This window comes from Meles meles, chromosome 1 (genome assembly GCF_922984935.1).
Source record: "Meles meles chromosome 1, mMelMel3.1 paternal haplotype, whole genome shotgun sequence".
Lineage (NCBI taxonomy): Eukaryota > Metazoa > Chordata > Mammalia > Carnivora > Mustelidae > Meles > Meles meles.
This window is the reverse complement of record NC_060066.1, coordinates 148,024,826-148,051,144: the sequence shown is the minus strand read 5'-3', so window position 1 is coordinate 148,051,144 and position 26,319 is coordinate 148,024,826. Positions and strand designations below refer to the sequence as shown.

General features: G+C 35.2%; 2 protein-coding genes across 2 annotated transcripts in view; one reads left to right on the top strand and one right to left on the bottom strand.

Annotated features, from left to right (window-relative positions):
• ADGRL2 (adhesion G protein-coupled receptor L2) overlaps positions 1–26,319 on the top strand; it is a 630,223-nt gene that overhangs the window by 389,669 nt on the left and 214,235 nt on the right. Inside the window, exon 6 of the mRNA XM_046010332.1 lies at positions 13,341–13,382. The gene's annotated coding sequence lies outside the window, so the exon portion shown is untranslated. The remainder of the gene's footprint in view (positions 1–13,340; positions 13,383–26,319) is intronic.
• Positions 1–26,319, bottom strand: part of LOC123954545 — a 194,158-nt gene that overhangs the window by 143,181 nt on the left and 24,658 nt on the right. The window lies entirely within an intron of this gene.

Sequence of the window (26,319 nt, the reverse complement as noted above, 5' to 3'; positions counted from 1 at the left end):
TTCCTGTCTCACATTGAGGTCTTTCATCCATTTTGAGTCTATTTTTCTGTGTGGTGTAAGGAAATGGTCCAGTTTCATTTTTCTGCATGTGGCTGTCCAATCTTCCCAACACCATTTGTTGAAGAGACTGTCTTTTTTCCATTGGACATTCTTTCCTGCTTTGTTGAAGATGAGTTGACCATAGAGTTGAAGGTCTATTTCCAGGTTCTCTATTCTGTTCCATTGATCTATGTGTCTGTTTTTGTGCCAGTACCATACGGTCTTGATGATTACAGCTTTATAATAGAACTTGAAGTCTGGAATTGTGATGTTGCCAACTTTGGTTTTCTTTTTCAACATTCTTCTGGCTATTCAAAGTCTTTTCTGTTTCCATATAAATTTGGGGGCTATTTTTTCCATTTCTTTGAAAAAAATTGATGGTGTTTTGATAGGGATTGCATTAAATGTGTAGATTGCTTTAGGTAGCATAGACATTTTCACAATATTTGTTCTTCCAATCCATAAGTGTGGAAGGAATTTCCATTTCTTTGTGTCTTCCTCAATTTCTTTTCATGAGTACTTTATAGTTTCCTGAGTACAGATTCTTTGCCTCTTTAGTTAGGTTTACTCCTAGGTATCTTATGGTTTTGGGTGCAATTGAAAATGGAATTGACTCCTTAATTTCTCTTTCTTCTGTTTTGCTGTTGGTATATAGAAATGCAACTGATTTCTGTGCATTGATTTTATACCCTGATGCTTTACTGAATTCCTATATAAGTTCTAGCACTTTTGGAGTAAAGCCTTTTGGATTTTCCACACAAAGTATCATATCATCTGCAAAGAGTGAGAGTTTGACTTCTTCTTTGTCAATCCAGATGCTTTTTATTTCTTTTTGTTGTCTGATTGCTGAGACTAGGACTTCTAGTACTATGTTGAATAGCAGTGGTGATAGTGAACAGCCCTGCCCTGTTCCTGACCTTGGGGAAAAGCTCTCAGTTTTTCCCCATTGAGAATGATATTTGCGGGGCGCCTGGGTGGCTCAGTGGGTTGAAGCCTCTGCCTTCAGCTCGGGTCATGGTCCCAGGGTCCTGGGATCGAGCCCCACATTGGGCTCTCTGCTCAGCGGGGAGCCTGCTTCCCTTCCTCTCTCTCTGCCTGCTTCTCTGCCTACTTGTGATTTCTGTCTGTCAAATGAATAAATAAAATCTTTAAAAAAAAAGAGAGAATGATATTTGCTGTGGATTTTTCATAGATGGCTTTGATGATATTGAGGTGTGTATCCTCTATGCCTACACTGTGAAGTTTTGATCAAGAAAGGATGCTGTACTTTGACAAATGCTTTTTCAGCATCTTTTGAGGGTATCATATGGTTTTTGTTCTTTATTTTATTAAAGTTTTGTATCACATTGATTGATTTGTGCATGTTGAATCAACCTCGCAGCCCAGGTATAAATCGCACTTCATCGTGGTGAATAATCCTTTTAATGGATTGGCTAGTATTTTGGTGAGAATTTTTGCAACAGTGTTCATCAAGGATATTGGTCTCTAATTCTCCTTTTTGATGGGGTCTTTGTCTGGTTTTGGGATCAAGGTAATGCTGGCCTCATAAAATGAGTTTGGAAGTTTTCCTTTCATTTCTATTTTCTGGAAGAGTTTCAGAAGAATAGGTATTAATTCATCTTTAAATGTTTGTAGAATTCCCCCGGGAAGCCATCTGGTCCTGGGCTCTTGTTTGTTGGGAGATTTTTGATTAATGCTTCAATTGCCTTACGATTATGGGTTTGTTCAGGCTTTCTATTTCTTCTTGGTTCAGTTTTAGTAGTTTATACTTCTCTAGGAATGCATTCATTTCTTCCAGATTGTCTAATTTGCTGGTGTTTAGTTGCTCATAATATATTCTTATAATTGTATTTCTTTGGTATTGGTTGTGATCTCTCCTCTTTCATTCATGATTTATTAAATTGGGTCCTTTCTCTTTTCTTTTTGTAAGTCTGGCCATGAGTTTATCAATCTTATTAATTCTTCCAAAGGACCAGCTCCTAGTTTCATTGATTTGTTCTACTGTTCTTTTGGTTTCTATTTCACTGATTTCTGCTCCAATCTTTATGATTCCTCTTCTCCTGTTGGGTTTAGGCTTTCTTTGCTGTTCTTTCTCCACCTCCTTTAGGTGTAGGGTTAGTTTGCATACTTGAGGCCTTCTTGTTTCTTGAGAAAGGCTTGTATTGCTATATACTTTCTTCTCAAGACCACCTTTACTGTGTCCCAAAGATATTAAACGGTTGTGTTTTCATTTTCATTTGTTTCCATGAATTTTTTCAATTCTTCTTTAGTTTCCTGGTTGACCCATTCATTCTCTAGTAGGATGCTCTTTAGCCTCTGTGTATTTGAGTTCTTTCCAACTTTCCTCTTGTGGTCGAGTTCTAGTTTCAAAATATGATGGTCTGAAAATATGCAGGGAATGATCCCAGTCTTTTGGTACTGGTTGAGACCTGATTTGTGACCCAGGATATGATCTAGTCTGGAGAATGTTCCATGCGCACTGGAGAATGTGCATTCTGTTACTTTGGGATGGAATGTTCTAAATATATCTGCAATGTCCATCTGGTCCAGGGTGTCATTTAAAGCCTTTATTCCCTTGTTGACCTTTTGCTTAGATAATCTGTCCATTTCATTGGTGGGAGAGGATGTTAAAGTCCCCTACTATTATTGTATTATTGTTGATGTGTTTCTTTGATTTGTTATTAATTGGTTTATATAATTGGCTGCTCCCATGTTAGGGGCATAGTAGCTATTTAAAATTGTTAGATCTTCTTGTTGGATAGACCCTTTGAGTATGATATAGTGTCCTTCCTCATCTCTTATTATAGTCTTTGGCCTAAAATCTAATTTATCTGATATAAGGATTGCCACCCCAGCTTTCTTTTGATGTCCCTTAGCATGGTAAATTGTTTTCCACCCCCTCACTTTAAATATGGAGGTGTCTTTGGGTCTAAAATGAGTTTCTTGTAGACAGCATATCGATGGGCTGTTTTTTTTTGTTTTGTTTTGTTTTTTTTTTATCCATTCTGATACTCTGTGTTTTTGATTGAGGCATTTAGCCCATTTACGTTCAGGGTAACTAATGAAAGATATGAATGTCATGCCATTGTATTGCCTGTAAGGTGACTGTTACTGTATGTTGTCTCTTTTCTTTCTGGTTTGTTACTTTTAGGCTCTCTCTTTGCTTAGAGGACCCCTTTCAGTATTTGCTATAGGGCTGGTTTGGTGTTTGCAAATTCTTTCAGTTTTTATTTGTCTTGAAAGTTTTTTATCTCTCTTTCTATTTTCAATGACAACCTAGCTGGATATAGTATTCTTGGCTGCATATTTTTCTCTTTTAGTGCTCTGAATATATCATGCGAGTCCTTTCTGACCTGCCAGGTCTCAGTGGATAGGTCTGCTGCCAATCTAATATTTCTACCACTGAATGTTACAGACCTCTTGTCCTGAACTGCTTTCAGGATATTCTATTTGTCTCTGGTACTTGCAAGTTTTACTATTAGATGATGGGGTATGGGCCTATTTTTATTGATTTTGAGGGGGGTTCTCTGTGCCTACTGGATTTTGATGCTTGTTCCCATTGCCAAATTAGGGAAAGTCTATGCTATAATTTGCTCCAATATACCTTCTGCCCCCCTCTCTCTTTCTTCTTCTTCTGAGATCCCAATTATTCTAATATTGTTTAATCTTATGGTATTACTTACCTCTCGAATTCTCCCCTTGTGGTCCAGTAGTTGTTTGTCTCTCTTTTGCCCAACTTCTTTATTCTCCATCATTTGGTCTTCCATATCATTAATTCTCTATTCTGCCTCATTTATCCTAGTAGTAAGAGCCTCCATTCTTTTTTTTTTTTTTTTAAGATTTATTTATTTGACAGATAGAGATTACAAGTAGGCAGAGAGGCAGGCAGAGAGAGAGAGAGGAGGAAGCAGGCTCCCAGCCAAGCAGAGAGCCCGATGCGGGACTCGATCCCAGGACTCTGGAATCATGACCTGAGCCGAAGGCAGAGGCCTTAACCCGCTGAGCCACCCAGGCGCCCCCCTCCATTCTTTATTATACCTCATTAATAGCTTTTTTTATTTCAACTTGGTTAGATTTTAGTTCTTTTACTTCTCCAGAAAGGGATCTCTAGTATCTCTAGTATCTTCTGTGCTTTTTTCTCTAGTAGATTCTCTAGTATCTTCTGTGCTTTTTTCAAGCCCAGTTAGCATCTTGATAGTTGTCCTTCTGAACTCTAGTTCTGACATATTATTAATATCTGTATTGATTAGGTCACTAGCCATCAGTACTGCCTTTGTTCTTTTTTTTTTTTTTTTTTGATGTGAGTTTTTCCACCTTGTATTTTATCCAGATAATAATAGATGAATGAGAGAACAAAATACTAAAAGGGTAACAATGACCCCAGAAAAATATAGAGTAACCAAATCAGAAGAGATACAAAACCGGGGGGGGGGGGCATAAGGAAGGAAATAGATATATAGATATATAGCTATATATAGATATATATATCTATATATATAGACTAGAACAGAGCCACACACTTTATTTTGGGTGTATTTTGGTCTGTTAGAAGAAACTGCCTCCCATGATTTTAAAGAAAGGAAAACTTTCTTTCTTTTATATATATATATACATATATATGTATATATATACACACACACACACACACACACACACACACAAGGTTAAACATGATGAAGGGATGGAATATGACTGTAAACATGAAAAATTTTAAAAAGATTCTAAAAAAGGAATTGATAAGATAAAAATTGTTTAAAAAAAAGAGGGGAAAGAATGTTATCAGACTGGAGACTAGAACAAAATGCTAGATTTAGGGTATATTTTGATCTATTAGAAGAAACTGTATCCCAAAATTTTAAAGAAAGAAAAACCTATATGTTAAAAAAAGAAAATAAGATTAAATACAATGAAGGGATAGAATATGACCATAACAATGAAAATTTAAAACAATGAAAATTTTAAAAGATTTTTTAAAAGGTATTGATAAGATAAAATAGTTAAAAATTGTTAGAAGGGGAAAAAGGAAAAATTTTAAAAGTAGAATAAGAAAAAAAATCTGAAAACTTTAACTTTGAAAAACTAAAGAATCGTGGGGAAAAGTCATGAATTCTATGTGCTGTATTCCTGTAGCTCTGAAGTGTCGCAATTCTCATTGATCGGTAAACTTGGTCTTGGCTGAATGTTCTTGTTGATCTTCGGGGGGGGGGGCTGTTAAAGTGATTGTTAAATGTGTTTACCAGAGGCAGAATTGCACCTCCCTTGCCAGGGGCCAGGTTAAGCAATCTGCTCATTTTTCCTTTCGGTAGCTTTTTTTCCCTGAACACTTTCCGTAGAGCTTTGGAGGATAGGAATGAAAATGTTGACCTCCCAATCCCTGGCCCTGTAAAGTCAAGAGCTCAGAGCCGCAGTACTCAGTGTGCCCTCAGAGAAAAGCAGTCAACCTCTCCTGTCTCCCTTGTCTCTGGCCACACTCTGAGCTCACATAGCCCATGACCTTGTGTCTATGTTTGGTCATGGCCCAGTTTGGAGTCTCCAAACCCAGCAGATTCCTGCAACATGCTCCCACACCACCTCTCACAGAGGAGGAAGGAGGCAGTCTACCCGGATCTGCCACTCGAAGAGCCGTGGCCTGATTATGCCTTGGATAACAGGTAACCTCAAGCTGAGAGTCCACTCTTTGGCTCCATCTCTGCAGCCAGCTTCCCCACTCTGATACCTGTTAGCTCCGCCACATCAGACACCCTTGGTCTTTTTGTGACCTGATGGGTTCTGAGAGCACACTGTCCCCATGAGGGCTCCACCCCCAGCTTAGCCTCTGGAGCAACGTCCCTCAGTGGAGCAGACTTCTAAAAGTTCTGATTTTGTGCTTTGATGTTCTTCCACATGCCAGGAGCTGGCACCTTCCTCCGGTCTCTCTTCCTGTATATCACCTCAGATTCACTTCCTGCACATCCTACCTTCCAGAAAGTGGTCACTTTTCTGTTTCTAGAATTGCTGCTCTTTTTTGCTTAGATCTCCAGTTGAATTTGTAGGTGTTCAGAATGGTTTGATAACTATAGCTGAACTCCTGGGACCCTATGATATTAGGTTTCCTACTCCTCCGCCATCTTGCTCCAGACAGAAAGGATTCTTAAAACTAGTTTGGGAACATTGATCAATCAAGGTCACTTCCTGATTGGTTCAGTGGCTACACATTTGCTCTGGCTTCCCCAGCTGCTGCTCCTTCATGCCAGGCTGAGCTAGTTCTCTTCCTTCCAGTGCCGGCCTGCAGAAAGGGCATCTCATCTAGCACACAGCTAGACACCCCCATGTCAAGCACGCTCTCTTTGCACTCTGAGTAAATACATGTATTGGCTTATTCTTTTTTTCCCCATCTGTAGAAATGGCGATGATAATAGCAGTATTCCTCACAGCATTGTTCTAAGGATTTAATGATAAAACTTAGCAATTTGCCTGGCAGTCAAAAAAACACAAGTTGTATTTTACTATTGTTTATTATTATTATTATTATTATCTATATGATAAAATAAGATCAGAGTCTGAGACATACATGTGAGGGTACCCTTACAATTTTATACTATGATAAGAACAGAAGAGCTAACATTTCAACTATTTTTAAGAAGGAATGCAGTTTTTCCAGATGGAGAGGAAGGGAAGAGCATTCATGAATTCCCCATGTGTTTTATCTAAACTTGACTGTTTTCAAAAAGTCAGTGGGCCCACAGTTATTCCACTGAGAAAGTACTTTTGAATTGACCATGTCCACACAAACTAATCAATCAACAAGTAATTGAAAACCAAATCTGTGAAATATGCAGATAAAGTGTAAGACAGTCTCCCAGCTGGTTTTCCTATATCCACATTCTTTCTTCCTTAGCATAAGGAACATTATATTCATAAGGTTGACACACTAATCTTCTTAAATGCAGTTTTCATCATGCCAAAACTGCTGGAGAACATGGAGTAATTTTTAAATAACTGCTGTATCAAGCCCATATGACTGTGTCTAGCTTCAAGAATCATCCATAGTCTTGCAATTCAGAATACAGCACTAGCACCAACATCACCTGGGAACTTGTTAGAAATAGATAATCTCATACTTCAATCCAGACCTACTAAATTAGAGTCTGCAGTTTAACAAAATCCCCACGAATGCAAACTAAAGGTTGAGAAACACTACTACACAACATCCATTAATCTAAACCAAACAAAATCACTATCCCAGTTCACAACCCATGGTCCCATCAAAAAGAATGAAGTCCTTTCATTAATATCTCTGCATCCAAACAATCCCTTTGCTCATAATCTTAACACCACTAGAAATGCTTTATTTTCTTCCCCCTTTATCTAAATCCTGTTTCTGAAGGCCCCATGGGAAAAATCCCATACCTTCCATGAAACCAACACCATTTCAAGCCACACTACCCTTGCTGAACATTCCTGCATTTAAGTCAGTACCATTTCATTCCTCTTATTTATTATTCATTCATTATTCATTGAATAATCATTTTCTAAATGTTTAGTATTGTTTACTGGGCACTGTTGCATTGGCCAGAATGCGAACAAAAACACAGACTTTCCCTGCCTTCCTTAAGCTCACAAATGGAGAAGAAACAGTTCAGTAGAGATGCCTTATGCTCCACAGACATAGAGGGCAAATGGGTAGATGTGGAGGTGCAGGGCCATATGGGGTAAATCAACATGATTTGTGCTTTTTTGTTGTAAAAACTACTTAAATGAAGGGAGTAGGGCTGTTGAAATACATAAAAACTTTCTGTGGCATCAAATAGATTAAACATTTTAACTGATAGGGACAAGACAGAGATACTGTGCTTGGTTTCATGTTAATTTTATGATCTTATAGGTGATTAAGGTTTTTTAAATAGGTCGGCAATACGTCTTTCTTCGTTTGTTCAACAAATAGCAGAATTTTAAAATAGCTCTTATTTGTCCTTTTCTGACTCTTTAGGCTTCAGACATGGTATGCACTAAATAAATACTTGTTGATGGAAGACAGTCTTTGATCTCGAGTCAGGGACTAGGTTTACACACATGGAACAACCATTGCACAAATGCAGCCCTTTCTCCTACCGCTTTTCATGACATAAGGAAATGTTCATGAATTTGCAATGACACGTTGGTTTACTAGTAGTGTCTTTTGGATCAAAAAGTTCCTCCAGGGTGCCATGGAAGTTTCTGTTTCTCTGTAGCTAATGTTTTTGTTCACCAGAGACTGTTTTGGAGTATAGCCAACCAAATGGAACTGGCTAGTAAAAGCTTTTGTGGGTGAGCAGTTTAGAAACAAGTTTCAAGACCATTTGCCAGCTAAACCTCAGCAGGTAGAATTTTAAACAACATAAGTTAATATAAAGGCTTCAGTTGAAAAAGCCTGGAGGAGCAACAAAAGAGAAAATGAATTAGGTAACATCCCGCATTCTTTGAGGGTAAAAATCAAAGTTAGCTTTTCTTATAGTAGCAAAACTACCCATCGGCTCTTTGGGTAGAAACGGATGCTTCTGGAAGACAGTCACCCTTCAAAAGGTTGCATGCTCCAAACAACAGCACTAGAGTACATTAAGGTTAGATATTATGCAAGACCTTTTGTGAGCCTCTTGTTTTCTTCAGTATGATTCGAAAGCAGGATCACACAAGGAAATTTCAAAACCAAACTGAGTAAAAAGACTATAAATAACATAAACTAGAATGTTATAGAATCTGGTATTAAGCAAAAAGTGCCCATCGCTTTGGTTAAAGAACCAGCAATTTCCTTTTATTTATCATCTTCAAATTAGTTACAACCTTCCCTTATCTTCTTCAGTAATCTTGGGGAAGGTGAGTATTCCCACATCCTGTGCAATTTTCTCTTCAACTTTTAATTTCTCTGGGTGCAGGGAAAAAAAAGAAAAAGCTCTGGACCCTTAATTGAGCAATTATTATTTCTTAAGTGAATATAGAGTTTGAGGGTAGTGCCAACATCATCCAGAGAACAAGTCTGACACAGTCAGCGGCATACGTTGTCTGGCAACACCCCAGCATTAGGTAGAAGAGCCAAGCGAAGACTGAAAGGGAAACTCATTCTTCACCCCTAGTCACTCCCTGGCATCTACTGAGGTTCTTGAAAGAATGCCAATTAGGACCGATTCACATGTCTCCTTGGAGGTTTTAGATAACTCTTCACTAAGAACTGTTTGTTTTTCTCATTTAGACCATTTCTCCAGAGTAGGATTTGCAAACTTGCTGCTGAATATGCTGTTTGCAGATCATTGCTTGGTTTCCATACTGACATAAAGCACTGGTACTTGAAAAATTCATTAAGAAGTGACTCATCTGAACTCCCAGATCTCAATCTGTGGAGTGATTTTACCACGTTTTCTACAGTGTTGTTCCAGAATCAAACAGCAGAAAATAAAGAGTCCGTATGCAAATAGTTTATAAAATATGCCTAGATGAGGAACTTACTGCTTTACAGCGTGAGCCACTGTTTGAGCAATTCTAATTGTTTTAAAATCTTCTTTATATAGAGCTGGAATCCACTTCTCTGAAACTTCTGCCATTTCTCTTGGTTTTCTAGATACTCACTGTCTCCTTTATATAAAAAGCCCTTTGAATATTTAAAGATAGTTTCCATGCTTCTCTTCCTCTGCAGGTTTCTCTTTAATTAAACTACTCTTCCTTAGGCTACTCCTAAGGTTAGATGGCATCCAAACTTCATCATTAATGAGCAGATTTTGAACATAGTCTGTTAATAATCAGCTCAATTAAAATTAAAAATATGTACAACTGGTACCTTAAATAATCTTTTTTATGTTTGGTTAAGTTTTGATTGAATACTACATTTGATGGTCTATAATCCCTAAGATACAATCTAGAAATTGCTATTAAAATGTCAGACTAGTAGACCCAGCTACAGAAAGCATCTTTTTGGTTGCTTCTGTTAATGAAGATTTTACTAGACACTACTATGAGGTGATTGAAAAATCATGCTGAAATATCTTATCTACTGGTGTAAAATTTCTCACCAGAGAACTATGAGAACTTTGGGATTAAATGTTTGCTATCTAAATACAAATTTTAGCAGCCCCTAACATTGTTAGGAACACCTTAGAACACTTTGCTTCTTAATTACAGTTTCCCCCAAAATTTTTTATACAGTATCAAATTTAAATTTTGTTACTATTTGAGAAATTTCAAGCATTTATGAAAATATAATGAGCTAACCCTTTAAATCAGACTTGAAGACAGTTCGAATATTCCTTATATGCTTACAAAAGTTTCTCTAGTCTTTTACAAAATGCTAACATGATTATATTTGTCCAACAATGTAGATGGTTAATATTCACCCAAGTGACATCAACAATTTAATGCATCATGCTTTTTCTTCTCATTAAAATTGCTATTACTGAAGCTCGACTAAATTTTCTTCATGCTTGGCCCTCTGTATAAGTCTGATACTCAACAGTTTTCCTCCTATACCATCACGTTTTGCTTTGTCTTCAGTTATTTTTCTTCCTTCTCTTACCTGCTTTCAAGAAATAGAACGAGGCTCTTTGATGTGCCAATTCCAAGTATATTCAGATAAAATGCAAATAAATCAATAGGCTTCTTCAGGAAAGTTTACATTTGAATGTGAGAGACTGTTTCCCTTATTCAGTGGCTTTCCCACTAAGGTTAGATGACCCATTGTAGCAACTTGCTGGAGTGAGTTTCGAATTGGTAAAAAACTCCTAATAAAGGAATGGTGGCAGAAAGAGAGAAAAAAAATCAATGAAATAGGAAAGTCAAAATGTATATTCTTATCAAGTCTTATACTTGTCCAACAGTTACAAGCCTCTCTGAAAATATTTATATGTGTGGGTGGAGGCAAGTTGCCCATTAAATTGTAGGAAGTGTTATCAGATTCATCAGGACTTGGTTGTAAATTTGACTACACAGTTTTGGCTCATAGAGAAATAAGGAGGAAATATCTGATTAAAGTGTGCATTGCTGCTGAGGCAACTGAATGTTGCCATAGCAATTGAGATGAAATGTGCAAGAAGTGAGATAATTAAATCTAACCCCTTTAGTAATTTTGACAGTCAATGCACTGCCAATAGGAAAAGTTATCTACAGTATTAAGATAAAACACATTCCTCATGGAAAGTCTCCTTACTAGTATTTTGTTGTTCCCTTTCTAAATACATTGCTTTAGGTGTCTAATTTGAATGTTCTCTTTTAATAATCAAATACAGTTTTGACCTTGGTCTACAGCTGCCTAGAATTTCTGCTAGTTTATTGTATCATGGGAGCAGACATCTATAAAAAATATCCAATTTTTTTCCCCTCAAGTTCTTTAAAAAAGTATACTAAAGCCAAAGCTGTCATATTTGAGCTTAGAATTCAATAATATCTAGAACGTGCTGCCCTCTTCAGGAGCTGGTGCTTAAAGATACTTTACTTTTTTTCTTAGCAGTTTAGAAATTATAAATATGAATTATAATATCAAATATTGTATTGATAATTATTTGGGAATAAGCATGACATCAGTAAAATATTTCTAAGTTAAAGAATTTTTTCCATTAAAATATTTCAAGAAAAATCAATAAATACAAATTTTGAAATAAATTATTAATATTTACAATTAAGTACAAAAGAGTTTTCTTAAAAGAAACTACACTCACTGGGGACGCCTGTGGCTCAGTTGGTTAAGCAGCTTCCGTCGGCTCAGGTCATGATCCCAGCATCCTGGGATTGAGTCCCACATCAGGCTCCTTGCTCTGCAGAGAGCCTGCTTCTCCCTCTGACTCTGCTTGCCACTCTGTCTGCCTGTGCTCGCGCTCTCTCTCTCTGTCTCTCTCTCTCTCTGACAAATAAATAAATAAAATCTTAAAAAAAAAAAAAAACAAAAAAGAAACTACACTCATTGGCAGAATTCCTAAATCACTACAGAATTTCAGAGTTCCATATTTTTCTACCCAAATATTTCTTTAAGAATACAAATGTCTAAAAAAGATATCTTCGATGTCAAAATCTAAGTAGGACAAACTTCAAATCTTAATTTTATTCTCTAGGAAAAAGCAAATTTTGTGAACACCAATATTTGTCATTTAAGGACACCTGGCTGGCTCAGTCATTAGAGCATGCAACTCCTGATCTCAGAGTCATAAGTTCAAGCCCTACGTTGGGCACAGAGATACTTAACAATATGTATTTGCCATTTGAAATTTTAGCTAGTTTTCATTTGTAGAAACATTATCTTTTTTGGAAATAATGATTCAGATTACATTAACACATGATAAATTTTTATTCAAATTTACTTCATTCAAAAATAATCCTGAAGGGTCTGAAATATCATTATTCAAAAATTCAAGTAAAAACCCTTTTCTGAGTATGTTATCTATTAAAATTTCCTTAGCCATCATCTAGTTTTGATAGAGGGGTTAAGGGAAATGAACTCATTGTGTTTTTCTCTAAGTTAAGTTTATGATATTTGAAAAATAATTAAGTAAAGGAATGGAAAATGACCAATATGTAATAACATTATCAGGATATGAGAAAAGCATTTTTTCTCACATCTGGACATGTTTCTTTATATTAGAACTATTGACATTAAGAAAGTGTTTTTTTTTTTACTAATTATTAAATGTGAAAATGTTGATTAAAAATCTTTAAAGAACACAATAAATTCATGAGTAAATAGCTTTTTAAAATATGATTTTGCTCTAATTTTTATGTGATGCAACTTAAAACCTTATTTTTAATCAACAGAAAACAATATAAATATATAAATAATGCTTTATTATCATTTATTTAGTATGAAAAAGTAGAAGTTTGGACTCCTAATTTTGTTTCTCAGTACCTACATCAGATTTCCAGTTCAAGATTCCAAACAGGAAACTAATTTGCATTTTTAAAATAAATAGTCATTAATGTTGATTTCAAGAATGTAGAATGACCCTCAGTTTTCCCTTAAAGAGTCTTAGGCATAGCTGTCCCATCTATATCATTAAAAGATTCAACTGAGCGAAAGGTGAGAAGAATAAACAGTTCATTGGCAATATTTTCTTAATCCTATAATATTTGTTTGGGAAAAATAAAATGTTTTATTTCTGACCTTGAAATTACTTATCACAACAACTGCTTAGTCTTAAAGTAGCTCTGTCCAAAGGCATGCAATACGTGTTCAATAATTCTTAGAACACTGATTCATGCTTTCTGCAATAGATTTACTTCATTTTTGTTTTGCTGCTGATGCATTACATTTGGCGGTTAGAACCCCTGTTCATGGAGGTATAATAAATAACAATATTTTCTTTGCTTTCCAGGGTATTTATGGCATAATGATAAATTTCATCTTTCCCAGAATGGTAAGTAAAGAGCTCTTTCTATATATGATAGTACTCAACACAAACAAGAAAAAGTGAATTGTTATAATAAAAGTAGAGTGACATTTGCTAAATATATTGAATGATCTGATAATTATAAGATAGCTTATACTCCTGAAATAAATGGATGCTGCTTTCAAATTCTATAAGCATTCCAAAATTCTCACCATATATGCTACAGGCTCTTTGAAGGGAATATAACGTTTCTGTTTTCTTTGTTGTATGGAATTTGAACACAGTGGAGTCAACATTTTGTTTTCTGGGGGTAATTTATTTAAAATATACACAGATACAGAAATAAATGTGGTTTATATTCTATGAACATAAAGAAAAAGCGTATCTGTGATACATATTGAGAGTGGGTGAGTAAGAGTCCTTTGGAATTTTTACTGTTACATAAAAACTGATTGTAATTTATGTTTGACCAGGGCTTTGCAGCATCTGTGAATTTAAAAGTGTTTGTTTTTTAAGAGTATATATCATAACTTCTCCTAGGCAAGCTATCTACTGTATGATTTTGTTTAAACACATAGTTTTCTTGCCTTTACATTTTTATGATGCAAAAAGGTAATATTTAGTTTTAGTCTTAATCATAACCTCTTTACAATTCAAATAACAATAAAAATTAATTTTATTGAATGGGAAAGGTCAATGTAAAGTGATATTTCTCAGGAAGTTATTACTGTCTCCTATGAAGTTTTTTTCCCCCCCAGCGGTCTTGGATAGTCCCTATAAAAAGTAGGAATTTCCCACGGTAGAAAAAAATCTCTGAAAAAAAAACAATCATCAAAAGTGCTATTAAGTGAAAAAGCAAGGCACAGAATACATATATTATATGTTGTGTACACATGTGCATGTGTATCCAATGGAGAGAGAATTGAGAGCATACTGGTGGTAAGCTTAGAAAAGTTTCACAAAAGGTGCAGAAAACAGTGGGAATATGGGTGGTTTAATAGTCTTCACTCCATCTTCATTCCGTATAATAAATATGTATTATGGGGTGCCTGGGTGGCTCAGTTGGTTAAGCATCTGCTTTCGGCTCAGGGCATGATCCCAGGGTCCTGGGATCGAGACCTGTGTTGGGCTCCTAGCATAGTGGAGAATCTGTTTCTCACTCTTTCTCTGCCCCCCTGCACACCCCCTACTTGTGCTCTTGCTCGCTCACTCACTCTCACTCTATCTCAAACAAATAAATAAAATCTTTTAAAAATACATGTATTATTTTTGTAATCAGAATGAAAGTATTATTTCAATAGTTAATTTAAAACAATATATTTATTATTAATGAAATATGAGTATATATAATAGAGGAAATGCCACTTGTGCCAATTGCATAATCAAAATGATCTTATACAATTTTAAAAAAGCAAAAAACAAAAACAAAAAGGCCCTTTCACCTAGTCACAGAAGGAACCAAAAATAGAAATAGAAGATTACTTGGATTAAAAACAAACAAACAAACAAACAAACAAACAAACAGGTGCCTGGGTGGCTCAGTGGGTTAAAGCCTCTACCTTCAGCTCAGGTCATGATCCCAGAGTCCGGGATTTAGACCTGCATTGGGCTCTCTGCTCAGCAGGGAGCCTGCTTTCTCCTCTCTCTCTGCCTGCCTCTCTGCTACTTGTGATCCCTGTCTGTCAAATAAATAAATGAAATCTTGGGGCACCTGGGTGGCTCAGTGGGTTAAGCCTCTGCCTTCAGCTCAGGTCATGATCTCAGGTCCTGGGATCGAGTTCCTCATCGGGCTCTCTGCTCGGCAGGGAGCCTGCTTCCTCCTCTCTCTCTCTCTGCCTGCCTCTCTGCATACTTGTAATCTCTCTCTGTCAAATAAATAAAGAAAATCTTAAAAAAAAAAAGACAATGAAGTATTTTAAATGAGGTTAAAGCTATCAATTTTATTAATTTTACTACAATATAAAAGTACTCCTAGAATTCAGGAAATGCATGTGAAAAAATAAACATTTTAAAACTGAAATTTAAAAAATCTTCAGATTCACATTGGTGTTTAGTATAAAAGAATGTGATATTTTATGAACTTTTTCAGAAGAAAAGGTCTAAGGGCACCTGGCCGATTCAGTCAGTAGAGCATATGATTCGGGATCTCACTGTTGTAAATGTGAGCTCCATGTTGGGTGTAGAGATTACTTGAAAATAAAATCTTTTTCAGATAAATAAACAGAAATTTTTTTAAAAAGGAGAAAAGGTCTGCTACAGAAAAGCTAAAACATGAAGGTGAAAATTTTAAAATAGCTCAAATTTTAAGTCAGTAAATCAAACTACTCAATAATAATAATAAACTGATCTAAAATCTGTGTAATTTACTCATCTACAACCAAGAGTCATCTTTGCAAGTTTAATGTGCAAAATTATTTTAAGGTCCAAGATTAAAAGAAAGTATAATAGACAACTAGGCAATTATAAGGAACTTTTAGTAGAGTTTTTTTAAACCTAAATAATGTTAATAAATAATTTCTTAATCATAAACATAATAGTAGAACAAATAGAATATTTCTGAGATTAAAAATTTCTTCTCAAGAGTGATTTATTATAGGGTGAAAACTTAGCATTTAAGTATAAATTGCTGTTGTATCTCGAATATCCAGCAACTTTGTCTGGATATTGAGAAGAAAAAAAAAGAGTGCTCTAGCAGGTATCTTAATCCTGTTCACTTTAATGCTTCCCGAATTCTCACTTCATCCCACTTGCTCTCAGTTTACATAAAATTAAAACAAAATTTGTTCTCTGATTGTCTAGCTCACAAATGAGAAATGATACTATAAAAGCCATGAGGGGCAAGAGAAATGAACTGAAAAGTTAGAGTCCCTTCATAACTATGCATCAGCTTTAAGAATTGAGAGACCAAAGACTAGCTGTATGATTTTGAGAAGATATATCCTATACTTTGGGTTTAAAATTCCTGATGTCTTAAATCAGAAAGTTATACTGAAAGATTTTTTTTTATGAAATCTGAATTCATTTCTAGCCCTAGAATTTTACAATACAATGATGTATCTTTAAACTTACTATACAGAGCATAAGATAATATTGTGATATTTGGAGTCATTAGAATGAAAAGGTTTTAAAGATTAAAAGGGTTATTTTCATTCGTTTGTGAAATTCACTTATATTTAGTCTTATCCATTTTTTTATTTTTTTATTTTTTTTAAGTCTTATCCATTTTTTTAAAATTTTATTTATTTGACAGAGAGAGATCACAAGTAGGCAGAGAGGCAGATGCCCCTTTTATCCAAATTTGTTAAGCATCTGCCTTCGGCTCAGGTCATGATTCCAGAATCCTGGGATCAAGCCCTGAATCAGGCTCCTTGCTACGGCAGGAAGCCTGCTTCTCCCTCTTCCTCTGCCTAATGCTCTGTCTGCTTGTGCTTGCTCTCTGTCGAATAAATAAATAAATAAATAAAATCTTAAAAACAAAATCAAACCCTCCAAAAACAAATTATATTGTGTAAATGAGAGATTATATATTGTGCATTTTGATAATATTCTTCTTATAGGACTGCTTTTTAAATGTGCCTAAAAGGGGCACCTGGGTGGCTCAGTGGGTTGAGGCCTCTGCCTTCAGCTCGGGTCATGATCCCAGGGTCTTGGGATCCAGTCCCCCATCGGGCTCTCTGTTCAGCGGGGAGCCTGCTTTCCCCTCTCTCTCTGCCTGCTTCTCTGTCTACTTGTGATCTCTATCAAATAAATAAAATCTTAAAAAAAAAATAAATAAAAGCCTAAATATTTAACCTGCAATTTCTCATTGTGCTTTAAATAACACTGTAAATAATGTGAAGGAAAAATCTAGCATTAGTATTTTCTAAAGAACAGGAAGCCAAATTCATACTTATCTGTATATGGAAATATATATTTCTTTTTTAAAGATTTTATTTTTTTATTTGACAGAGAGAGAGAGACAGTGAGAGGGGGAACACAAGCAGGGAGGACTGGGAGAGGAAGAAGCAGTCTTCCCACCCAGCAGGGAGCACGATGGAGGGCTTGATTCCAGCACCCCGGAATCATGACCTGAGCCAAAGGCAGACGCTTAATGACTGAGTCTCCCAGGCATCCCTGGAAATGTATATTTTGAATAGGTTTATTCTGCCAAGATACTAATTTGATGTATTAGGCAATCAAAATTTTAATGCATAATTCTCTTTTTGCATCTACTCTATCTTTAGTACAACTGACATATCATGACATTTTAGGGAAAAAAAATAAACTTGCCTCCATAACCTAATCTGTTCAACGTAACAAATTATTGGATAACTAGGGCGCCTGGGTGGCTCAGTGGGTTAAAGCCTCTGCCTTTGGCTCAGGTCATGATCCCAGGTCCTGGGATCGAGCCCCTCTCACTCTCTGCCTGCCTCTCTGCTACTTGTGATCTCTGTCTGACAAATCCAAATTATTGGATAACTAAAACGGCTCCTCATTACAATTATTTCTTTCTGATTTGTAACTATGCAAATTTAAGCAAGCCACTCATTTTCTGAATTATTACACAAACTGAATTGAAATGTAAATATATATTTTCTTTGACATGTATCTATTCAAACTAACTTTAAAATAAAATAAATCTTCAGCATTAACAAGCTTTTCCAGTAGATTAGAGATAAATGCCAACTATTTAAATAAAGCAAATTTCTCAGTGTAATTAATCTGCACTTCAACAAAATAGATCTTTCCTCTCATTCCCAATTCTGACTTAATGAACAAAGATTGAATGCATATTTCTGTGAATAGTCACAGCATCTAGTCTTCAATGAATAATAAAATATATTTTATTTCTGAGAACATTAATAAAAATTTGTTACTGATTTCATTAATGACAAAAATTTCATATTGGAGTTAACTATAGCCAATAGTCATTTTGCCATTTTTCTTCTAAAATTCCACAACAGTTTCTGATACATCAAATGTCAATTTTTAGGTCAGATGTAGCAATAGTAAAGAATTGTTAATTGGCCAACAGGTTGATTAGTTTTAAGATATTGAAAAAAGCAAAGATTAAAAACAGTTCTCTCCTTTTCCTTCAATTAAAATTGCACGCAATTATTCTTGTAGATTATAGATCTCTTTTGGGATTTCTGGTTTCATATAACTTTTTGGTTCATTTCACAGGAATAATATTCATCTTAATTAGCAAAAAACAGTTGATGAGATTTTATAAGAGGGAGTTCACTCCATGCACTGATTACTGCCACTAGGTTATTCTGTTTAATAATAATAATAATAATAATAATAATAATAAAGCTCTGCTTTTAGAGCAGCTAAATATGTTATCTGTTAATAGCTATTTTCTTTGAAGACAGGATGTCTTTTTTGATAGGTGATTAATCCATTTTGTTTTAACCTCAGAACATTACTAAGCAATATCCTAAATTGGCTTAAGAATGATCTATTACTGTATCAGTTAAAACATACAAATAAAAATTATTAAATAAAGAGACATTTCTCATGTGTTATTGCATTACTTTTCAAAATTTATAAGTTGAAAATACTTGCTTCCTTTTAAAAAATTTTAAATATTTAGTAGCCAAAAAATTTTTTTTCCAGTACATCTATAAGAAATTTATCATGAATATCTGTGTCCCCTGTGACCTTTCAAGCTCTCTTTGTGTCTTTCTACAATTCCTTAACTTTCTTCTTCAATTAGAACTAAAAGCTATCCTAAATTTTCTACATCCTTTATCTTTCTTGTAATTTTGTTTCATGTGTTTGCACCCTTAAACATATTATTGTTTGGTTGACATATTTACAATGATATGTAAATGAAAATATTTGTATCTGTCTGTGACTTTTCCATTCAACATTAACTTCTCCAGTTTCAAACATTTGAAGCACATAACTGTAGTTCATTAGTTCACACTGTTGTATAGTATTCCCTTGTGTGACATAATTTATTTGGCTTTAACATTGATAGATATTTGGGTTGCTTCCAGTTTTTTGGTTTTGATTTTTACTTTTTACATAGTGCTGCTATGAATATTTTGAACACGTATAAAGGGATATGTACAAAGATTTCTCTGGGGCAAGCTGTTCTTAACCTGGAGTGATTTTGCCCTCACACAATATCTGGCACTATGTGGAAATTTTTGGTTGTCATAACTTGACAATCAGGATTCTACTGGTTTCTTGTAGATAAAGGCCAGGGATGCTTTAAACACCCGGTAAGACACAAAACAGTCCCACATAAAGAATTTTCTGGACTAAAATGCCAATAGTGTGAAGTTGTGAAACTCTGCTCTAGAATATACTCTTGAAATAAAAGAAATTGCTGAGCCACTGAGTATGAAGATTTCAAATTTATTAGAGAATTCTTAACTTGCTCAATGTATCAATTTTACATTCCTGCCAATAGTGTAAAGATAAATATCCCAATAGTTTCAACCAATTTTTAAAATTGAATTGTAGGGGCACCTGGCTGGCTCAGTCAGTGGCACATGTGACTCTTGATTTTGGGGTTGTAAGTTCAAGCCCCACCTTGGGTAGAGATTACACTAAAAATAAAATCATTTAAATTTTTTTTTAAAAATTTAATTGTAAGGGCGCCTGGGTGGCTCAGCTGTTAGGTGTCTGCCTTCGGCTCAGGTCATGATCCCAGGGTCCTGGGATCAAGACTTGCATCAGGCTCCCAGCTCAGCAGGAAGCCTGCATCTCCCTCTCCTTCTGCCCCTGCTTATGATCCCTCTCTCGCTGTGTCTCTCTTTGTCAAATAAATAAATATTTTTTAAAAAATTGAATTCTAGGCAATATCTTTACTGATTCATTGTTCTTTATTTGTGTTAAATATCTTTTTCTAGTTGTGGATCTTTTTTTTTAAGAGCATATCTAGAAAAAAAAAGTATATTTCACCAAATATTGATTCAAAAAGAGCAGCAACAAACCAGAAGTGGTTGGGTGATCCCCATCTTTTTACTTTATTAAGTTCCCTTTTTATAAACAGAACTCTGAATCTTAAAGCAGTTATATTTAACAAAGTTTTCTTTTTTGCTTGTATCTTACATTTCCTACATAAGAAATTTTTCCCCTGATCGTATAAGTATTTTAACATTTTACTTTTTATATTTAAGCCTTTAATCCTTCTAAAACTTTTGTGTATGGTATGAAGTAGAAATATTTTTTTAAATAGAAATTATAGTTTTTATACCATGTACTGAAGAGTTTATATTTTCCTAATGATCTTCAAAGCCAGCTTTTTCTTATATTTTATGATCTAGTTTTTAGCTTTATGTTTTACTCATTTGTCTATCTCTTCACCAATATTTTACTGCTAAGTTAAAAATCTGGTAAGTTCCTCTCTTTGTTCTTCCTCAAGAGTATCTTGGCTCCTAAGTCCCTTTTCTTATCTGTGCAACTCTTAGATTATACATATATTATATTTATACAACATATGGAATATAACGTTTCAAAAAGGTTTTATTTTTACCATAAGTTTGTTAGATATATCTCTAAATGTTATTTTATAATTTATTTTAATTACTTACTTTTAATGATTTTTTAAAAGATTTTATTTATTTTGAGCGAGAGAGCAGTAGTGGTGGGGAGAGGCAGAAGGAGAAGCAGACTCCCCACTGAGCAGGGAACCCAAAATGGGGTCAATTCCAGGAGCCCAGGACCCTAGGACCCCCGGATCATGACCTGAGCCAAAAGCAAACGCTTAACTGACTGAGCCATCCAAGTGCCTCAGTGATTTCTTTTTTTAAGTGATAGTTTTTTGTTTGTTTGTTTGTTTTTTTATTATTATTTTATTTATTTGACAGAGAGAAATCACAACAAGGCAGAGAGGCAGGCAGAGAGAGAGGAGGAAGCAGGCTCCCCGCGGAGCAGAGAGCCCGATGCGGGGCTCCATCCCAGGACCCTGAGATCATGACCTGAGCCGAAGGCAGAGGCTTTAACCCACTGAGCCACCCAGGCGCCCCTAAAGTGATAGTTTCTAATGTTTGCTTCTGATATCTGGAAACACAATTTTTCGTATTTTTATTTTATCCAGCAAATCAAGTGTCTTAACTTTCATATTAATTCTCATAATTTATCTGTATTTTTCTCTTATATTTTCCGTGAAAACAATGATTTCTTCTGTGAGTAATTTCAGATTCATTTCTTCTAGTTCTTATAACATTTTGATTTTGTGTATTCCACCAAGTCAACTTCTAGCCCAGTATTACACAGAAATAGTGATAGTATGGAACTTTGTTTTTTCTTGAATTTTAAAAGAAAATGTTATGAAAATTTCACCATTAAATTGTATGGGTTTTGCAGATATCTTCTATCAAGTTAAGAAATTTTCCTTTTTCTTTTTTTAATCTTTGATGGGTATGAAATTTATCATGTTTTTCTACAGTAATTTAGAGGACAACACAATTTTTCTCACAAATGGTTGTTTAACACTGAAGTACTTCTTGCCTTAAGGACATTTATTGAATGAGGTGAGCAAGAATTTTACTTTTCATGTTCTTGCTGGTACTAGAAAAAGTGACAAAGCCCAAGGCTTAGGGCTAGGATTCAAAATGGATATATCCTCATCATTGACCTGGTCTACAAATAAATCCATCCCATAGAGGCCTGCAAGAAAAACTGTAATTCTTAAACGTATAACTAAAGAGAAAAAAATTCTCCTCTGAAAATTCATAATCATAAACCAGCCTTACTTTGTTTCTAGCAAAAATTCACATAATCTCAGTGGTCTAAATACTCAAGATAAGAATTTAAGCTGGTCCCTACTTGTACCTTTTGGGCTCGGTAAAATCAAAAGAAAATCCACTCTAGAGAGCCCATCTTTATGCCATTACTCCAAGAATTTTAACAGATAAAATTCCATTAGTATAAGCCCACAGACAGAAATCACAAACACCTTATTTTAAAAAAGGAGGGCGAGGTGGGGAACAAATGATCAAGAATCAGGTGAAAAAAGATAAAAAGCAGAATCAGGGGCACCTGGGTGGCTCAGTGGGTTAAGCCACTGCCTTCGGCTCAGGTCATGATCTCAGGGTCCTGGGATCGAGTCCCGCATCGGGCTCTCTGCTCAGCGGAGAGCCTGCTTCCCTTCCTCTCTCTCTGCCTGCCTCTCTTGTGATTTCTCTCTATCAAATAAATAAATAAAATCTTTAAAAAAAAAAAAAAAAAGCAGAATCAGACCCACAATGACTTCAAATATTGGAATTACCATTTCCATTCTCTTCTGTCTTTTTTTATTTTCATTCATTGTTGCACATAAAACTAAATCAAAAATATTTTTCTAGTATTTAATTTCCTCATGAATAACACATAAACTTTCCTTTCTAAAATGTTATAAATTAGTAGTACAGTCAAGTTTAACTTGTAAGCTAAGCCTGGTTATACTGAAATGGAATTTGATCACATTTATTTACCAAGCTACAAGAATTCTGGAAAACAAAAAAGGAGTAGAAATAAGAATAGGTACTTTTCTGTTCAACTTAAATGAACCAGTAAGATGGTAAATACTGTATTAGGATAAAAATACCAAAACACATATTGGTGGCTATTATAAAAAATCTAGTTTTCAAGTTTTGTTTTTGTTTTTGTTTGTTTTTTTTGTAGACAGATTCCATTTAGTTAAATACTTAAAATAGGGATATTCTAAGTTCTTAGAATATCCTTTATTTGTGTAGCATGTTATTTTCACCTAAAATCTCAAGGATTTTCAAATATTTTTACATTTGTGTTTTGAAATTTTCTAGAAAGGAATTGTATTCTCACTTGACCTTGAACTCCTGATTGATCTTATGGTGCCCACTGGCCATGGCTGAGCCAATCATGATCTGTCCTTGTAATTTTTTAAACCGGAATCATGGAGCCAATTTGTAGGCAAAGGAAGAATACATGGGTTTATGGATCCCAAGGAAGGCTGATTTTGAGACTTAATTCCAGTTATTAAACTTTCTAGGGATCCATGAACCAGTAAATTGCTTTGCTGAAGCTTGTTTGAGTTATTTCTTTAACTTGCAATGAAAATGGTCCTGATAACTACACTTATATAAAGAAAATTAAATTCTGAGATGGTTTCACTGCATGCTGATAGTCATAGAAGGCAATGGATGAATAATACTTTTAATACCTTTTCCACCACAAGGGAAGGGGCTTGGAAAGAGTGCTGGGTAAGTTCTTTTGAAGCCCTGCCTTGACCAGAATGTACTTCTTCCCTCTGATTTATTCTTGAGTCAGGTCAAATTTAAAAGGATTACCTAAGATTATTCTTTATAATAAGGTTTAGGATCCATATTATTTTGACAATTAGAGATTTTTACATGGCCTGAAGAGGAAGGGCTGAAATTTAAGGGAAGTATATAATATTTATTGAGCATATGACACTATATTAAAGACCTGGTTGGTCCATCTTAATTCCTTTCCTCGTTGAGTGTTATGAGCTGAATTGTGCCCCCCCCCATTCATGTGTTAAAATTCAAGACCCCAGAGATGTCTGGCTGACTCTGTCAGTGGAGCATGTGACTCCTGATCTTGTGGTCATGAGTTCAAGCCCCATGTTGGGAATAGTGATTGCTTCAAAAAAATCCAAAAATTCCAGTACCTCAGAATATGGCTGTATTTACACAGACAATCTTTAAAGAGGTTATTAAGATTACATGAGGTCATATGGATGAGCCCTAATCCAATACGATGGTGTCCCTATAAGAATAGATTAAGACACAGACACACACAGAGGAAGACCATGTGAAGACCCAGGGAGAGGACCGCCATCTACAAGCCTTGGAGAGTTCTCAGAAGAAATAACCCTGTCTGTCAAATCTACTCATAAAATGTGTTGCAGAAATGTCTGCTCTACTCTCTGTTCCCACAGGTATTGCCTTAGTTTAGGCTCTGTTTTTCCTACTTGAAATATTCCAGCAGCCACCAGCTTCTCATCATTCTAATTTAAACATTCACAGTCATGCTGGCAAACCCACTTAGTGAGAACAAGTTCTGCTCTGTGGTCTCTTCTTATCCCTAGGGTAAAGCCCATGGTTCCTGAACCTAGCCGTGCATCAGAATTTTGGGTGGCATTCTTTTAATTATAGATTTTCAGGCCCCAGACAATTTCTACTGATTCAAAATCTATGGGCATGTGGTCTAGAAAATGGTATTTTTAATATTTTCCTAAGTTGATCTTATGAATAACGGAATCTATTATATTTATTTGCCCATCTTTTTATTAATGATCATATGACAGCTTCCTCTAAACTTCTGACCTCAGCCTTTTGAAAATATATTTCTTACTATGCTTTCCATGATCACAGTGTTTCTTGAATAATAAATCTAATTATACCTTTTTGAAGTAAACTGGTGATTCTTTTACATTAACAATGCAATTTCAGAAATTTTCTTGTTAAAGGTCTATACCTATTGTAGGTTACAATATGTCTGTCTCCTGAGAAGCTACAAAAAAAGTCATAAAGATACTTTAATATGTAGAATAGTAAAAATACATGAAGCCTATCTAGTTTGTTCACTGTAAAACCCTTCCAACTATGTAAAAGGACTGGCAGAAACAATTACTTCTCTTGAAGTTAGTTATTCTGTGGCCTGGCCCTATTCAAAGTGACACAAATTGTGTGGTGGGACCACAAGTGAATGCAGGTTTAGAGTTCACCTATGAAAAGGAAGTAAGATCTCAAACTCTAATGTTGTCTTCTGTATTATAAACTCGATTTATGTACTTACCATTTGGCAAAAATTGACAGCTTTATGCTCTGAGAAGAAAAATCATATTACTCTTCTTACCTTACAAAAATCATACTTTTGGGGTGTCTGGGTGGCTCAGTGAGTTAGGCAGTTGCCTTCAGCTCAGGTCATGATCCCACACTGGGCTCCCTGCTCAGCAGACAGCCTGCTTCTCCCTCTCTCTCTGCCTCCTGCTCTACCTACTTGTGCTCTCTATCTCTCTGTCAAATAAATAAATAAGGTCTTAAAAAGAAATTGGTTAAAAAAAAAGTTTCAAGGCTGAAGCAGTGGGTCTTTGTATCTACCCATAGATAGGAAACATGACTCCTAAAAAGAAAGATAACAAATAATGGCAATACTTAAAAGTAAACTACATTACCTACACTTGAAATCAAAAGCACTTTTTCCCCACCATAATTAGATAACAAAAGAAACACTTGCTGAATATATCTGCCAAGCCATTAATTTATGTGCTTTGTGTCTATGATGTCAAGCATTATATAATATAGAAATATCAGAATAGATACTGATTCTTGATTTTGTGGAACTTTCAGTTTAGTTAATGGAAGTCCTGGTTTGAAAAAAAAAAAATAGTATGCTTACAGGAGCCTGGAACAGAGGCAGGGAAGGAGAGTGTGTATGAGTAGAAGTCATGCCCAAATGATACTTCCTGGAGGGACCACTTATTCTGTACTCAGACATTAACAGCTGGAGTACTTTAGAACTTAAATAAACAAATGTGCATGCCCTCTTTCAGTACAGTCTTTGCTATCTGTGCACACTTTGTAAAAAGTCTGCTACAAAAACTAAATATTATCCATGGTCTACTTTTCCCGTTCTAAATGTATGCATTCATGTATTCATTACACAAATATTTTATTACAAGTACCTATAAAATAAGGCTTCTTAAGCAGACTGAAAGGCCTCAGTATGAAGTGACATATTAACAACTACCTAGTCCTTGGCTTATTTTTTCCTGGCTCATAAATCTAACATGGTTGATCCTTCACATTATAATCTTAACCACATAGAACAATAAAATTGTACTGTTTCTAGACTTGGGTTAGCACCTCCAGAAACAGAAAGATCACTATTTCTACAATCAAGATACTGCATCTCTGAAAAAGTCTGACTGTAAGTGGTTCTGTTTTTAAACTGAATCATGCCTCATTTTACCTTGCGGCATCTTAATTCAGCATCTTGGGACATTCCGAATTAAGCTAATCTCACTTTCACATAATAA